General features: G+C 39.1%; 1 non-coding gene across 1 annotated transcript; it reads right to left on the reverse strand.

Annotated features, from left to right (window-relative positions):
• Nucleotides 1–743: 743 nt before the first annotated feature.
• LOC148571069 (small nucleolar RNA R71) lies at nucleotides 744–851 on the reverse strand. The gene has a single exon (XR_015908860.1). It is a non-coding gene; the product is annotated as a small nucleolar RNA R71 (small nucleolar RNA).
• Between the last annotated feature and the right edge of the window lie 14,750 nt (nucleotides 852–15,601).

The raw sequence follows: 15,601 nt of genomic DNA on the forward strand, positions 1-15,601 counted from the left end.
AAATTCTTTTTCCCTTTCTCACATTTTTCTATTTAAGGGACTAACACTCCTCCTCAATGTGCAATTCGGACTCCCTCTCTCTATAAGTTCGAATTCTCTCCTTTCTACCTCCTCCTTCTATTCTTCTTTTCCTCTGACATCTCAAGAAATCTCTATACTGTGACATAAAGGATTCCATACTTTCTTCTCCTCTCTTTCATATGAGCAGGAGCAAAGACAAAGGCATTCTTGTTGAAGCTGATCCTGAACCTGAAAGGACCTTGAAGAGAAAGCTAAGAGAAGCTAAAGCACAACTCTCTGAAGAGGACCTAACAGAAATTTTCAAACAAGAAGAAGACATGGCAGTCGAAAATAACAACAATGCCAACAATGCAAGGAAGGTGCTTGGTGACTTTACTGCACCTACTCCCGACTTCTATGGGAGAAGCATCTCTATCCCTGCCATTGGAGCAAACAACTTTGAGTTGAAGCCTCAATTAGTTTCTCTAATGCAATAGAATTGCAAGTTTCATGGACTTCCATTGGAAGATCCTCATCAGTTCTTAGCTGAATTCTTACAAATCTGTGACACTGTCAAGACCAATGGGGTTGACCCTGAGGTCTATAGGCTTATACTTTTCCCTTTTGCTATAAGAGACAGAGCTAGAACATGGTTGGACTCACAACCTAAGGAAAGCCTGAACTCTTGGGAAAAGCTGGTCAGTGCTTTCCTGGCCAAATTCTTTCCACCTCAAAAGATGAGCAAGCTTAGAGTGGAAATCCAAACCTTCAGATAGAAGGAAGGTGAGTCCCTCTATGAAGCTTGGGAAAGATATAAGCAATTGATCAAAAGGTGTCCTACTGACATGCTTTCAGAATGGAGCATCATATGTATATTCTATGATGGTCTGTCTGAGTTGTCAAAAATGTCGTTGGACCATTCTGCAGGAGGATCTCTTCATCTGAAAACCCTGCAGAAGCTCAGGAACTCATTGAAATGGTTGCAAATAACCAGTTCATGTACACCTCTGAGAGGAATCCTGTGAACAATGGGACGCCTCAGAAGAAGAGAGTTCTTGAAATTAATACTCTGAATGCCATATTGGCTCAGAACAAAATATTGACTCAGCAAGTCAATATGATTTCTCAGAGTCTGTCTGGAATGCAAGCAGCAACAGGCAGTACCAAAGAAGCTTCATCTGAAGAAGAAGCTTATGATCCTGAGAACCCAGCAATTGAAGAGGTGAATTACATGGGAGAACCCTATGGAAACACCTATAATCCTGCATGGAGAAATCATCCAATCTCTCATGGAAGGACCAACAGAGGCCTCAACAAGGCTTCAACAACAGTAATGGTGGAAGAAATAGGTTTAGCAATAGCAAGCCTTTTCCATCATCTTCTCAGCAATAGACAGAGAATTCTGAGCAGAGTCTCTCTAGCTAAGCAACCATAGTCTCTGATCTATCTAAGACCACACTGAGTTTCATGACTGAAACAAGGTCCTCTATTAAAAATTTGGAGGCACAAGTGGGTCAGCTGAGTAAGAAAGTTACTGAACTCCCTCCCAGTACTCTCCCAAGCAATACAGAAGAAAATCTAAAAAGAGAGTGCAAGGCCATAAATATATCCCACACGGCCGAACCTGTAGAGTAGGGAGAGACGGTGATTCCCACTGAGGAAGACCTCAATGGACATCCACTGGCCTCCAAGGAGTTCCCTAATGAGGAACCATGGGAATCTGAGACTCACACTGAGACCATAGAGATTCCATTTAATTTACTTCTGCCATTCATGAGCTCTGATGAGTATTCTTCCTCTGAAGAGGATGAAGATGTTACTGAAGAGAAAGTTGCTAAGTACCTTGGAGCAATCATGAAGCTAAATGCCAAGTTATTTGGTAATGAGACTTGGGAGGATGAACCCCCCTTGCTCACCAAAGAACTAGATGACTTGACTAGGCAGAGATTACCTCAGAAGAGACAAGATCCTGGAAAGTTCTCAATACCTTGTACCATAGGCACCATGACCTTTGAGAAGGCTCTGTGTGACCTGGGGTCAAGTATAAACCTCATGCCATTCTCTATGATGGAGAAGCTAGGGATCCATGAGGTACAAGCTACAAGAATCTCACTAGAGATGGCAGATAATTCAAGGAAATAGGCTTTTGGACTTGTAGAGGATGTCTTGGTAAAGGTTGAAGGCCACTACATCCCTGCTGATTTCATAATCCTAGACACTAGGAAGTGTATGGATGAATCCATCATCCTTGGCAGACCCTTCCTAGCCACAGCAAAAGCTGTGATTGATGTTGACAGAAGTGAATGAGGATCCCTTGTGTTTAAAGCTCAAGGATCTCCCTCTGTAACCATTGAGAGGAAGCATGAAAAGCTTCTCTCAATACAGAGTCAAATAGAGCCCCCACATTCAAACTCTAAGTTTGGTGTTGGGAGGCTATCATCATGCTCTGAGTATCTGTGAGGCTCCATGAGAGTCCACTGTCAAGCTATTGACATTAAAGAAGCGCTTGTTGGGAGGCAACCCAATTTTATTTAATCATATCTATTTATTTTCCATTGTTATTTTATGTTTTCTGTAAGTTGATGATCATGTGAAGCCACAAAAACAACTAAAAAAGCAAAAACAGAATGAAAAACAGTATTAAAAATAGCACACCCTGTAGGAGAAGCTTACTGGCGTTTAAACGCCAGTAAGGGTAGCAGAATGGGCGTTAAACGCCCAGTCTGGTACCATTCTGGGCATTTAACGCCAGAAATGAGCACAGAGCTGGTGTTTAAATGCCAGAAAGGGGAGAAAAGTTGGCGCTAAATGCCAGAAATGGGCAGCAACCTGGTGTTTAACGCCACGATTAGCAATCAAGGGGGTGTTTACACGCCACATGGTGCAGGGATGAGAAATCCTTGACACCTCAAGATCTGTGGACTCCACAGGATCCCCCACCTACCTCATCTCTCTCTCTCTTCTTCACACCTTCCCATAACATCCTTCCCCAAATACCCTTCACCAATCACCTCAATACCTCTTCCCCAAAAATCCCTCACCTATCAAATCCTACCCTCTTCTCCATAATCTCTTCACCAATCCACATCCATCCACCATAGATCCCCACCTACCTCACCATTCAAATTCAAACCACTTTCCCTCCCAAACCCACCCATACATGGCCGAACCCTACCCCTCTCTCCACTCCTATATAAACCCATCTTCACTCATTCATTTTCACACATCATACACACTACTTCTCCTCCTTGGCCGAACCACAAAACCCCCTCCATCTCCTCCATTTCCTTCTTCTACTCTTTTCTTTCTTCTTTTGCTCGAGGACGAGCAAACCTTCTAACTTTGGTGAGGTAAAAGCTAAAAGCTTTTTGTTTTTCCATAACCATTTATGGCACCTAAGGCCGGAGAAACCTTTAGAAAGAGGAAAGGGAAGGCAAAAGCTTCCACCTCCGAGTCATGGGAGATGGAGAGATTCATCTCAAAGATCCATCAAGACCACTTCTATGAAGTTGTGACCAAGAAGAAGGTGATCCTCGAGGTCCCTTTCAAACTCAAAAAGGGTGAATATCCGGAGATCCGACTTGAGATTCGAAGAAGAGGTTGGGAAGTTCTCACCAACCGTATTCAACAAGTCAGAATCTTAATGGTTCAAGAGTTCTATGCCAATGCATGGATCACCAAGAACCATGATCAAAGTGTGAACCCGGGCCCAAAGAATTGGCATTCAACTGTAAGGTTGGCATTCAACTTGCCCATGATGCAAGAAGATCCACGCCCCTACACTAGAAGGGTCAACTTTGATCAAAGGTTTGACCAAGTCCTCATCGACATTTGTGAAGAGGGCGCTCAATGGAAGAGAGATTCAAGAGGGAAGCCGGTTCAACTAAGAAGGCATGACTTCAAGCCCGTGGATAGGGGATGGTTGGAGTTCATCCAACGCTCAATCATTCCTACTAGCAACTGGTCTGAAGTTACTATAGACCGGGCTATCATGATCCATAGCATCATGATTGGAGAGGAAGTAGAAGTTCATGAGGTTATATCCCTAGAACTCTACAAGGTGGCGGACAAGTCCTTTACTTTGGCAAGGTTAGCCTTCCCTCATCTCATTTGTCACCTCTGCAATTCAGCTGGAATTGACATAGAGGAAGACATCCTCATTGATGAGGACAATCCCATCACTAAGAAAAGGATGGAGCAAACAAGAGAGCCCACTCATGGACAAGAGCATGAGGAAATTCCTGATCATGAAATCCCTAAGATGCCTCAAGGGATGCATTTTCCTCCATAAAACTATTGGAAGCAAATCAACACATCCCTAGGAGAATTAAGTTCCAACATGGGACAACTAAGGGTGGAGCACCAAGAGCATTCCATCCTCCTCCATGAAATTATAGAAGACCAAAAAGTCATGAGGGAGGCGCAACAAAGGCAAGGAAGAGACATTGAGGAGCTCAAGGACTCCATAAGATCTTCAAGAGGAAGAACAAGCCGCCATCACTAAGGTGGACCCGTTCTTTAATTTCCTTGTTCTTATTTTTCTGTTTTTCGAAAATTATGCTTTATGTTTTATTTATGTTTGTGTCTTATTACATGATCACTAGTGTCTATGTGTCTATGCCTTAAAGCTATGAATGTCCTATGAATCCATCACCTTTCTTAAATAAAAAAGTGTTTTTAATTGCAAAAAGAAAAAGAAGTATATGAATTTCGAATTTTAAAACAGATTAATTATTTTGATGTGGTGGCAATACTTTTTGTTTTTCTGAATGAATGCTTGAACATTGCATATTTTTGAATTTGTTGTTCATGAATGTTAAAATTGTTGGCTCTTGAAAGAATGATGAAAAAGGAGAAATGCTATTGATAATATAAAAAATTATAAAATTGATTCTTGAAGCAAGAAAAAGCAGTGAAAAGCTTGCAGAAAAAAATATATGCAAAAAAAAAATAGGCGAAAAAATAAAGAAAAAAAGGAGAAAAAAGAGAAAGAAAAAGCAAGCAGAAAAAGTCAATAGCCCTTTAAACCAAAAGGCAAGGGTAAAATAAAAGGATCCAAGGCTTTGAGCATCAGTGGATAGGAGGGCCCACAGGGATAAAATCCTGGCCTAAGCGGCTAAACCAAGCTGTCCCTAACCATGTGCTTGTGGCGTGAAGGTGTCAAGTGAAAAGCTTGAGACTGAGCGGTTAAAGTCGTGGTCCAAAACAATAAGAGTGTGCTTAAGAGCTCTGGACACCTCTAATTGGGGACTCTAGTAAAGCTGAGTCACAATCTAAAAAAAGGTTCACCCAGTTATGTGTTTGTAGCATTTATGTATCCGGTGGTAATACTGGAAAACAAAATGCTTAGGGTCACGGCCAAAATTTCAGTACTAATTTATGACTTTACTATGAGTTTGCGTGTTTTTCTGTAATTTCAGATATTTTCTGGCTGAAATTGAGGGACCTGAGCAAAAATCTGATTCAGAGGCTGAAAAAGGACTGCAGATGCTGTTGGATTCTGACCTCCCTGCACTCGAAGTGGATTTTCTGGAGCTACAGAAGCCCAATTGGCACGCTCTAAATTGCGTTGGAAAGTAGACATCCTGGGCTTTTTAGCAATATATAATAGTCCATACTTTTCCCGAGATTTGATGGCCCGAACTGGCGTTCCAAGTCAGCATAAAAATTCTGGCGTCAAAACACCAGAATTGGCATAAAAGCTGGAGTTAAACGCCCAAACTGGCACAAAAGCTGGCGTTTAACTCCAAGAAAAGTCTCTACATGTGAAAGCTTCAATGCTCAGCCCAAGCACACACCAAGTGGGCCCGGAAGAAGATTTCTACATTAATTACTTATTTCTGTAACCCTAGGCTACTAGTTCTCTATAAATAGGACCTTTTACTATTGTATTTTCATCTTGGTTATTCTGGTTCCCCCTTTGGGGCTGAAGCCAATGAACACCATTATCACTTTTGTATTTTCAACGGTGGAGTTTCTACACACCATAGATTAAGGTGTGGAGCTCTGCTGTTCCTCATGAATTAATGCAAAGTACTATTATTTTTCTATTCAACTCAAGTCTATTTCTTCTCCAAGATATTCATTCGCACTCAAGAACATGATGAATGTGATGATTATGTGACACTCATCACCATTCTCACCTATGAACGTGTTCCTGACAACCACTTCCGTTCTACATGCAAACAAGCTTGAATGTGTATCTCTTGGGTTTCTAATCTAAGATTAAAACCTTCGTGGTTTAGGCTAGAATTATTGGCAGCCATTCTTGAGATCTAGAAAGTCTAAACCTTGTCTGTGGTATTCCGAGTAGGATCTGGGAAGGGATGACTATGACGAGCTTCAAACTCGCGAGGGTTAGGCGTAGTGACAGACGCAAAAGGATCAATGGATCCTATTCCAACATGATCGAGAACCAACAGATGATTAGCCGTGCGGTGACAGCGCATTTGGACCATTTTCACTGAGAGGATGGGAGGTAGCCATTGACAATGGTGAAACCCAACATACAGCTTGCCATGAAAAGGAGTATGAATGATTGGATGAAGGCAATAGGAAAGCAGAGGTTCAGAAGGAACAAAGCATCTTCATACGCTTGTCTGAAATTCTTACCAATGAATTACATAAGTATCTCTATCCTATTTTTATATTTTATTCATCTTTTAATTATCAATTCTTTATAACCATTTGAATCTGCCTGACTGAGATTTACTAGATGACCATAGCTTGCTTCAAGCCGACAATCTCCGTGGGATCGACCCTTACTCACGTAAGGTTTATTACTTGGACGACCCAGTACACTTGTTGGTTAGTTCTGCGGAGTTGTGACAAAGAGTTGAGATTACAATTGTGCGTACCAAGTTGTTGGCGCCATTGATGATCACAATTTTGTGCACCATGGACCTCAAGTTCAAGACAACCCCATCAAGAGGAGGGAGCATGAGCTCCTCCCAGAAATTCCTCAATTTGAATTCTGGGCCCGCTTAGAAGCTTCCATCAACAAGCTGCAAGAAGCTATGGATCAACTCAAAGAAGAGCAACAAAATCAAAACAGCATGCTCTGCAAACTGTTCAAGGAACAGGAGAAGCAGGGGCATGATCTACAGGAGCTGAAGCGCCAGAAGCTGTCCCGAGAAGCGCTAGATGACCCACGGATAGAAGGAGCCAACACCCTTCAAAGCTAAAGGTTATTTAGTCCTAACTCTGTGATAACTTTTATTGAACCTATTGCAAGAGATATATAAAGCATTAGTATTAGAGTAGTTTATTTTTATGTCTTTAATTATTATTCCATTAGTATTAGTAGTATTTAAATTTCCATTTTAATTCTCTGTTATTCTAATTAATAAAATCTGAATTGCATGAGTAGTATTTTATTTTTATTTTTATTTTCCAAATTGGCTATAATTTATTCCTCTTATCATCATTAAACATGAATAAGGTAGTAGATTTTTAGGAATAAGGGTGCAAGCATTTTGAGTGTTTTAATAAGAAAAATTCAAATTATTTATATGTGGTGGCATTACTTTAGCTCTCTGAATGATTGCATGAACAGAGCATATTTTGATACTAAAGATGCAAGTATGTATTGGGTCTTGAAGGAATGATGAAAAGAGACATGTTATTGATAATCTGAAAAATCATAAAATTGATTCTTGAAGCAAGAAAAAGTAGTGAAAAATACAAAGCTTGCGAAAAAAAAAGAGAGAAGCAAGCAGAAAAAGCCAATAACCCTTTTGATGGTATTTTTGTGGAAAAACGAATTTTCAAACACCTAAAACTAACCGGCAAGTGTACCAGGTTGAAGGATTGAGCAATTTTTGTTTAGTGGTTAATTTAGTCAAGCGAATCAAGTATTGGTTTGAGTGGTTTGTAGTTGACAAAAGCTAAATTGCATGAAATGTAAAGGGAGAGGGAAGAATTGCAGTAAATTAAAGAGAATAGAAAGTAAAAGTGCTGAATCTTAAAGAACAAGTAAATTAAATTGCAGAAGCTTAGATTGCAAGAAATGTAAATGACTGAATCTTAAAGTGCAAGAAAGATAAATTGCTTGAATTATAAGAGGAATTGGGAGCTGGGATTGCAGGAATTTAAACAAGCAGAAGTAAATTACAATAAATAGAAGAGCAAAAGATGAATTGAATTTAAGTGAATCTCAAACAGAAGAGTAAAAATTCTTGAAGAATTAAAAACAGAAAGTAAATAGAGCTCAATTGCAGAAAATAAAAGAGAAATTAAAGATCTCAGGAGTGGAAGAGACTAGAAAATAAGTCTAGATCTCAAATCATTCCTTGATCTAACAAGAACAATTGCAAAAGAAATAGAAAAGTAAGTTGCAGAAGTAGTAGAAGAGAAGAAGCAATAAACAGAATTTTGAATGTAAATCAAAGCTTCTAAAATTATGCAGAAAGATTAACAAAAGATCTCAAGGTGAGATTGAAACAGAATTTCTTCAATTCTTCACCCAAGATCCAAGACAAGAAGTAAAAAGTGCTTAAGCAAGAACAAAGAAGATGAGAGATCAATTCTCCTTCCAAATTCTCCAAGATCCAAATTCAAAGTAAAAAACTCTCAAAATTATAAAATGAAAATTCTCAAAGAAGCAAAAGGTTCCAAAGTCCCTCACTAAATCAAACTAGCTTCTATTTATACACTTTCTATTCTTGGATTTAAGAATTTAGGTGGGCTTTTTAATTTGGTGAAGATTTGAATTTAATTGGATTTTTAGTTAAATTTTTAGCCCAAGAGAAATTGCTCCTAGTGGAGTGCTCTACTCTTGTGGGGAGCGGAGCATTGTGGCTTGGTGTGTGTCTTGTGCGCTCCAAGCTCCTGGCCGTGTCAAGTTGTGCGTGTTGCACCAAGGAGTAACGCTCTGCTCTTGTGGAGAGCGTAGCTCTCTTTTTGCTTTGGAGAAGTCCCAAGTTCGAAACTTGTTGGAGGCATGCGCTGGCTCCTTTTCTTTGTGAAGGAAGTGGCGCCTTACTCCTTGCTTCCTTAGGGTGCCTTGGTTCGAATCCTTGTGAATGCAATTTGGCCAAGTTTTGCTCATTTTCCTTAGTGGGTAGTGTTCCCCACTTCCCTTTGCTCATGAGTTCGATCCTTAGAGCAAGCATTGGCAAACTATTTCCTTGGATTTATTTGTGAGTGAAGCCCGATAATGCTCTTGACAAGAGCAGAGCGCTATGCTCATCCCCTTTCTTTCTTGGTTCAAAAGTGTGCTCCGCTCTCAAGGGGAGCGTAGCATCAAGCCTTGCTTTCTTAGTTCATTGTTATGCTCCCAGTAGAGTGTTGTGGCTTGCCTCCTTCATTGTGCCATGCTTCATTATTTCCTTTGCTACACTCTTCTTTTCCTTGGGCCATGCTTCTTAGGGCATGCTTTCTTATTTTCTTCTTTTCTTCACCTGCAATTAATCAAAACAACCAATCAAAGTATCACCAAATTCACAAGGTTTATAAATCATTAAAAATCAATTAAATTTAGCTTAAACCTCATGATTTAGTATCAATTAAATGGTGGTTGATTGATTCAAAGAAACCATGCAATTCCATTCCAAATTACTTACTTATAATGCAAGAAAGTGCATAAAACCTAATAAAAACAAAGAAAAAGACTAGTAAAACTAGGCTAAGATTACTTGTCATCACAACACCAAACTTAAAACTTGCTTGACCCCAAGCAAGAAAAGAATTATGCTCGAAGGTTCTTTCAATTAGAATGGATTTGAAGAATAACATGTGCTATCCTGTGAGTGAAGTGATTAAGTGACAGTGGGGTGAACTCTAAATTATATGCTCATGCAAGGGCTTCAGTGCTTACTAGTCCCTACATCTTGGAAGTCTTAGGTCTTAGAACTTCCATCCAAATAATATCATGGAGATCTCTCTATAGGTAATCACCTTGAAGCAGCTTATAATTTCTGTGTTTTGGCCTTGACTCTAAGTGTCATGTCTCAAAGCGGCTTTTTAGATAAGCTTTCAATCAATACTCCTAAACCAGTTGGTTTTAAGGTATTAGGTGTTAAAGCACCCTTAAGGATTTACTTGCTCAAGTCTCTCTCTTTGACACAACTCGACCACAAGCATTTACTAGGATAACAACTCTTTGAGTTCTTGTTTCTTTCTTCTTTTCTGCCAGTAATTGATGCTCAGAGCCTTGGGCCATGTTCTTTTGTTTTTGTATTCCCTTTATTTTCTTTTGTTTACTGCTTCTTGGATCAATAAATGTTTAAGAATCTCCACAATACTTTTTTGAACTCTATGTCCTGCCTATGAGCTCCCATGCAAGTTTTCACAAGCATGTAACCTCAATGCATAATCATACAACTAGAACCACCACTTCTCCTAATCTTTTGCTTGCCTCAAAACTGTTTAATTATTTAATCCTTCTTTTCAAAGAACTGTCATGTGATGCCTTTTTTGAGACATTGGGTGCAAACAAGTTTGGAGAGTATAGGGTTGTGAATGATCAAGCATCTCAATTATTGAATTACAGAGAAATTATGCTCAACAGACAGACAGACAGGGGGTACAATAGCACTTTCAATCATAACAGTATCTGATGTAAAATAATCACTTAACAATACAACCTTTTGGAGTTTACTTGCTTTATTCCTCATCATCATCCTTGCTGGTCTTCACATTCCTTTTTCCTCTTTCTGGTTGATGATGCTTAATCCCTCCAAAAACTTGTATGATACTCTGCAATGATATTGAAAGTTGCTTGTTCCCAAGCACTTGAAAAATGGTTAGCATGCATGAGTTATTTATGGGCTTTTGAACTTACTTTGGTGTGGAAACACCAAACTTAGTACCTTGCCAATGGTTCTCATGCATAAGATTGACCATATGTAAAACTCTTTTTCTTTGCCAAAGGTAATAGAACTAAAAACTAAGAAACAGCAGAATAGTTAACTAGTTTACCTAAATGCTTGAAGCTAGCATTATGCAGAAGGTGAGAATGTGTTTTATGATGAAGTTTTTAGTGGAACACCAAACTTAAAATCCTTCATTCTTCCTTAGATTATTTTGGTGTGCGACACCAAACTTAGCTTCTTGCAATATAGATAAAGCTAATTAACCTTTTTATTAAAATCGTTATGAAGAGAAAACTACCTCAGATTGGGTTGCCTCCCAACAAGTGCTTCTTTATTGTCACTAGCTTGACATCCTTCATTCTATGATCATGGAAGTTGAGAATCCTGTTGCCTTTGATTTCCTCCTCTCACTATGGGCTTCCTTTCCTCTGTTTCTTCTTGCAGAACCTCTCTGTGATGCTTTTCTTTGATGATTGTTTCCTTTTCCATAGTCTTCTCACTCTCTTCTATGATTTCTTTCCATTTCTCCCACCTAACAGCTTTTTCGTTGTCTTGTGGGTCATCTTTAGTGGATTTGGGGATAGTATTTGCCCTTTTCTCTCCCATTTCTGCAAAGTGCTTAGCCAGTTATTCCATTTGCCTTTCAATTCTTCTGATTGAGGCTTCCTGGTTCTTTGTTATCACCTCTTGGTACTTCATCATTCTCTCTATTAAGATCTCCAAGTTGGTGATCCTCTGAGAGTCTTGTGAGATTGGTTGGTTGTGGGGTGTTGGGGGTTGGACAGATGGGTGTTGTGGAGATGTGTAGTACTTGTTGTTGGTATGGTGATGTTTCTACTGGTTTGTGAAGTTGGGGTTGTTGTAATTGAGGTCCCTTGGTCCTGGATTTTGGTGCTCAATTCTCCTCCAGTTGGAATGAGTCTTCCAGGGTGGGTTGTACACATCACCCTGAGATTTGTGTTGGAACCGGCTTGAGGTACTCTTTGGAGATTATGATTGCTCATGACTTTGTTGCTCATAGTTAATTGCTCCAAAACCTTTTTCAGATTGATTCCAACCATGTGGATTTTGAGGTAGGTTATGTGCATTTACTACAGCAACTTACAGCCAATCGATTTTTCTAGCCATCAGCTCCAATTGTTGATGAAGTTGCTGGTGTATCTGTTGATTTTGGTTCATGACTGCATTTACACCTTCAATCTCCATTGCTCCCTTCTCTTGTGTGGATGGTTGCACTTCTGCTTCTAGCTTACCAATTTCCTTGGGTGGTTTCAACTCGGCTAGGATTTCAATCACTAGATCCTCCCATCCGATGATGCTTCCTTGTGGGAAGGTTTCAAGCCATTGAGAAATATCGTTCATGGTGATGAGCGGATGCTTCAATTTATAGGTTGCATTGTCATCTGAGGTTAGGACACTACTCCCACAATCACTGGAATTCGTTGAGTTCCCCTCCATGATCTGCACAATTACAAACAGTTCAAATGAAGATTGAATGTATCTCATGCCAAAATGTGGTTAGAGGATTAGTTGACACAATGTATCAAACAGTTGACAGACTTGAAAGATCAATAGAGGAAAATTGCTTCTGTCAATTACTCAGTGAGCAGAAATACAAGAAACGCATAGAATCAGAAAAGCCATGAAAATCCCACTCTATTGCTAAAGTGGGGTTTTAGTTATCTTAAGCAAAAATTCAAACAGTTAGTGTGTTAGTTAAAAACTAAAGAGACAGAAAATAAAAAGTGCTTAATCTAGATCTCCACTTTACTTAATCATTGTCAATCTAATCAATCCCTGACAACGGCGCCAAAAACTTGATGGTGTTTTTGTGGAAAAACGAATTTCCAAGCACCTAAAACTAACCGGCAAGTGTACCGGGTTGCATCAAGTAATAATAACTCACATGAGTGAGGTCGATCCCACAGGGATTGAAGGATTGAGCAATTTTTGTTTAGTGGTTGATTTAGTCAAGGAAATCAAGTATTGGTTTGAGTGGTTTGTAGTTGACAAAACCTAAATTGCATGAAATGTAAAGGGAGAGGGAAGAATTGTAGTAAATTAAAGAGAATAGAAGGTAAAAGTACTGAATCTTAAAGAACAAGTAAATTAAATTGCAGAAGCTTAGATTGCAAGAAATGTAAATGACTGAATCTTAAAGTGCAAGAAAGGTAAATTACTTGAATTATAAGAGGAATTGGGAGCTGGAATTGCAGGAATTTAAACAAGCAGAAGTAAATTACAATAAACAGAAGAGCAAAAGATGAATTGAATTTAAGTGAATCTCAAATAGAAGAGTAAAAATGCTTGAAGAATTAAAAATAGAAAGTAAATAGAGCTCAATTGCAGAAATTAAAAGAGAAATTAAAGATCTCAGGAGTGGAAGAGACTAAAAAACAAGTCTAGATCTCAAATCCTTCCTTGATCCAACAAGAACAATTGCAAAAGAAATAGAAAAGTAAGTTGCAGAAGTAGTAGAAGAGAAGAAGCAATAAACAGAATTTTGAATGTAAATCAAAGCTTCTAAAATTATGCAGAAAGATTAACAAAAGATCTCAAGGTGAGATTGAAACAGAATTTCTTCAATTCTTCACCCAAGATCCAAGACAAGAAGTAAAAAGTGCTCAAGCAAGAACAAAGAAGAAGAGAGATCAATTCTCCTTCCAAATTCTCCAAGATCCAAATTCAAAGTAAAAAACTCTCAAAATTATAAAATGAAAATTCTCAAAGAAGCAAAAGGTTCCAAAGTCCCTCACTAAATCAAACTAGCTTCTATTTATACACTTTCTATTCTTGGATTTAAGAATTTGGGTGGGCTTTTTAATTTGGTGAAGATTTGAATTTAATTGGATTTTTAGTTGAATTTTTAGCCCAAGTGAAATTGCTCCTAGTGGAGTGCTCTACTCTTGTGGGGAGCGGAGCATTGAGGCTTGTGTTGGAGCTCCTTGTTGCGTGCCAAGGCTTGGGATGCATTCAGGATAGTGCTCCATTCTTGTGGGGAGCGGAGCATTGTGGCTTGGTGTGTGTCTTGTGCGCTCCAAGCTCCTGGCCGTGTCAAGTTGTGCGTGTTGCACCAAGGATTAGCGCTCTGCTCTTGTGGAGAGCGTAGCTCTCTCTTTGCTTTGGAGAAGTCCCAAGTTCGAAACTTGTTGGAGGCATGCGCTGGCTCCTTTTCTTTGTGAAGGAAGTGGCGCCTTACTCCTTGCTTCCTTAGGGTGCCTTGGTTCGAATCCTTGTGAATGCAATTTGGCCAAGTTTTGCTCATTTTCCTTAGTGAGTAGCGTTCCCCACTTCCCCTTGCTCATGAGTTCTTTGGCAAACTATTTCCTTGGATTTATTTGTGAGCGAAGCCCGATAATGCTCTTGACAACAGCAAAGCGCTATGCTCATCCCCTTTCCTTCTTGGTTCAAAAGTGTGCTCCGCTCTCAAGGGGAGCGTAGCATCAAGCCTTGCTTTCTTGGTTCATTGTTATGCTCCCAGTAGAGTGTTGTGGCTTGCCTCCTTCATTGTGCCATGCTTCATTGTTTCCTTTGCTACACTCTTCTTTTCCTTGGGCCACGCTTCTTAGGCCACGCTTTCTTATTTTCTTCTTTTCTTCACCTGCAATTAATCAAAACAACCAATCAAAGTATCACCAAATTCACAAGGTTTATAAATCATTTAAATATCAATTAAATTTAGCTTAAACCTCTTCATTTAGTATCAATTTAATGGTGGTTGATTGATTCAAAGAAACCATGCAATTCCATTCCAAATTACTTACTTATAATGCAAGAAAGTGCATAAAACCTAATAAAAACAAAGAAAAAACTAGTAAAACTAGGATAAGATAACTTGTCATCACCTTTAAACAAAAAGGCAAGGGTAAAGAGGATCCAAGGCTTTGAGCATTAATGGATAGGAGGGCCCAAAGGAATAAAATCCTGGCCTAAGCGGCTAAATCAAGCTGTCCCTAGCCATGTGCTTATGGTGTGAAGGTGTCAAGTGAACAGCTTGAGACTGAGCGGTTAAAGTCGTGATCCAAAGCAAAAAAAAAAAAAAAAGAGAAGAGAGTGTGCTTAAGAACTCTGGGCACCTCTAACCGGGGACTCTAGCAAAACTTAGTCACAATCTGAAAAGGTTCACCCAGTTATGTGTCTGTGGCATTTATGTATCCGGTGGTAATACTGGAAAACAAAATGCTTAGGATCACGGCCAAGACTCATAAATTAGCTGTGTTCAAGAATCAACAAAACTAAAACTAGGAGAGTCAATAACACTATCTGAATTCTGAATTCCTAAAGAATCTAATCATTTTGAGCTTTAGAGGATAATTAAGATGCCAAGACTATTCAGAAGCAAAAAGCTATAAGCCCCGCTCATTTAATTTGAATTGTGAGCTTTATTGAAGACTCTGAGATGTTATTGCATCATTATTTTCTTTTTATCCTACTTTATTTATCTAATTGCTTGAGGACAAGCAACAGTTTAAGTTTGGTGTTGTGATGAGCGGATAATTTATACCCTTTTTGCCATTGTTTTTACATAGTTTTTAGTATGTTTTAGTTACTTTTAATTATATTTTTATTAGTTTTTATGTAAAAATCACATTTCTGGATTTTACTACGAGTTTCTGTGTTTTTCTGTGATTTCAGGTATTTTCTAGCTGAAATTGAGGGACCTGAGCAAAAATCTGATTCAGAGGCTGAGAAAGGATTGCAGATGCTGTTGGACTCTGACCCTCCTACACTCGAAGTAGATTTTCTCGAGCTACAGAAGCCAAATTTGTGCGCTCTCAATTGCGTTG

This window comes from Arachis ipaensis, chromosome B3 (assembly GCF_059453495.1).
Source record: "Arachis ipaensis isolate K30076 ecotype BB chromosome B3, ASM5945349v1, whole genome shotgun sequence".
NCBI lineage: Eukaryota > Viridiplantae > Streptophyta > Magnoliopsida > Fabales > Fabaceae > Arachis > Arachis ipaensis.